This window comes from Elephantulus edwardii, unplaced genomic scaffold (genome assembly GCF_000299155.1).
Source record: "Elephantulus edwardii isolate Elephantulus edwardi_28Jun2011 unplaced genomic scaffold, EleEdw1.0 scaffold00017, whole genome shotgun sequence".
In the NCBI taxonomy this organism is placed as follows: Eukaryota; Metazoa; Chordata; class Mammalia; order Macroscelidea; family Macroscelididae; genus Elephantulus; species Elephantulus edwardii.
The window spans coordinates 18765628-18768230 of record NW_006399767.1 but is presented as its reverse complement, the minus strand read 5'-3'; the positions used below and the strand labels follow the sequence as shown (position 1 = coordinate 18768230).

Here is a 2603-nt window from a genome sequence, read left to right as displayed (position 1 = left end):
TTTACTTGGTTCCACAGTCAACACTCTTGGTAACAGCAGCCAGGAAATCAGGAGACAAATTTCATTGGGAAAGTTAGCTGTCAGAGACATCTCCAGAGTACTGAAGAGCAATGACATCAGGATGGAGACTAAGGTGTGCCTGATCCAGGCTATAGTCTTTGCAATTACATGGTATGCATCGGAGAGTTGGACAGTGAATAGAGATGATAGAGAATTGATGCCTTTGAGCTGTGGTGCTGGAGAAGTGTTGAATATACCACGGACTGGTAGGAGAACAAACAGGTTTGTCCTAGAGAGGGTGAAGCCAGAATGCTCCTTGGAGTCAAGGATTCTGAAGCTTTGTCTGACACACTTTGGGCATGTTGCGAGGAGGGTCTGGTCCTTGGAGAGGGACATCATGTTTGGGAGAGTGGAAGGATGGCACAGGAGAGGAAGAATCTCAATGAGATGGATCGGTTCTGTGAGTGGAGTGGTGGGAATGAGTGTGTTTGAGACGGCAAGGTTGGCACAGGATAGAACGGCATTTAGTGCTCTTGTACATAGGGTCGCTATGAGTTGCCAGCAACTCGATGACACATAACAACAACAACAACAATGAGGCAAAGACTCCTGGCAAAGCATACCTTTTTCAGTTGCGCCTCTTCTCCTTGGTGGTCTTCAGCAACAGACTCTTTCACAAGACAGTCTGCCTGCAGTCAGCTCTAAGCAGCTCAGCCTCTGCAGAGAAGTTTCCCTCACCACATCCATCTCCTGCCAAACAGAAGGCCGCCACCTATCACTAATTTCACCTGCCATCTCATTGAAAGTCTGCCTCTCCTTTGCTGTCCTTCCACACATGTCAGAGTGGAAGTGTGCCCCCTAGGGTTTTCAAAACTAGGATGTTTCAGAAAGATCAACAAGCCTTGGTATCACTAATGCCTTTCCTTATTCCTGTGAATTGGTACAGTAAAGGTTCTCACTGTTGCTAGTTCTCGGGTGCCAGACGACTATTGATCTCATACAGCTTGTTGTTCTAAGTGCTATCGCATTGGTCACGTTTTTGGTCTGGCTAGTGTTTGGCTGGTGCAGAGTCATGGTAGTGACCTCTTTTTCAGATTCTAACTTAGAGTTTCAGGGGTTCCACCAGTTTCGATGAGACTGGTACGTATGCCTTGTCTTTATTATGGTTTTGACTTTTGTTCTTAATTTTTCTCCCACATGATTTAAGACCTCCTCTTATCACTCCTGTCAGCATAGTTGGCAGTGGTAACTGGATACTACCTGTTTCTTCTGGTCTCAGGCCCACAGAGGTCCAGAACTGAATGATGCATTACTAGTCCTTTGAACCAGTAGTTTCCATGCATCCTTGAGTTTATTCACTCTTGGGGAGGAACCATGAGCACTTTAGATGACTGCTGATAAACTAAGCCCTTAGTCAATATCATCCAAAGCAGGATGTAGAACATTGCCTTTATGGACTATTTTATGCTGATTGACCTTGAAGTGCCTCAGAATATGATCCTTAGCCCCCAGGGCCTGCATGATGTTTTCATGCATTTTTCTTATTGACTTATGTTCTTTTGTTATTTTCTGTTAAGCCAGGATGAACAGTTTCTCACATCTTTCAGCTTGAAACACATTCTACTCCTCCTGTACCACTCACCCTCACCCCTAACCTAGATAGATCTCACTTACTCAGATCTCTGCTTCACTATCGCCTCCTTTCCCATAGCTAGCCTGGATTCACACATTCCCTCACTCAACTCATTGCTGTCAAGTCAGAATCAACTATTAACTTGTTGCTGTCTGTTCACCAGCACCTTAACAGCAACACCCTGATGAGGGTAAGCATGACAGAGATACACCACTCCAGAAGAGGATCAGAAAGTCAATCCAGCTCAATTTTATTGGGACTGCAGTACACTTATATAAACAGGAAGACCATATACGGTAGGCTTACAGATGTGGGACATGCAGATTGGTTAGGAGAACTTCAGCCTCATGAGAACCACTCCCAGCTCAACAGATGCAGCAGCCATCTTCCAGGTGGCGAGCTTTCTCAAGCTGATACAGCCAAACACAAGGGAGCTTTCTCTAACCCGTATTAAAAGTCGTTGGGAAGCACTTATCTGGAGCTTAGGTGATCTGTCCTGGCCAGAGATCCTCCTTTCCTCCCCAACATTCCGCAACATTAACTAATTGTCCATTAAGTTTCCAAGGCTGTAAATCGAACAGGAGGAGATTGTCCATTTTCTACCTTGGAGCCACTGGTGGATTGGAATCACCAAAGAGGCATGACCTTGGGATTAGCAGTACGACTTCTTAAGGACTACACCACTGGAGTTCTCTACATCTGGATTAGAAGATTCCTTCAGCTTCCCTGTTGTTGCTGTTATGTGCCTTCAAGTCAGAACCAACTCAAAGCTGACCTTCCAGTGGACTTTCAAAGGCTATGAATTGCATGGGAGGATATTGCCCACCATTCCCCTGCACAGCAGCTGGTGGATGCGAGCTTCTTGCCTTTAGACTGGCCTTACTGTGAAGCTACCATAGCATCTTTAAGCTTCCATATAACCCATGTATTTACCTATATTTCCCCAAAAACTGATTTCCCTGCTTTTGAA

At 45.3% G+C, this 2603-nt stretch overlaps 1 pseudogene; it reads left to right on the top strand.

Annotated features, from left to right (window-relative positions):
- LOC102877062 overlaps positions 1 to 1586 on the top strand; it is a 3040-nt pseudogene extending 1454 nt beyond the window's left edge.
- Positions 1587 to 2603: the final 1017 nt, after the last annotated feature.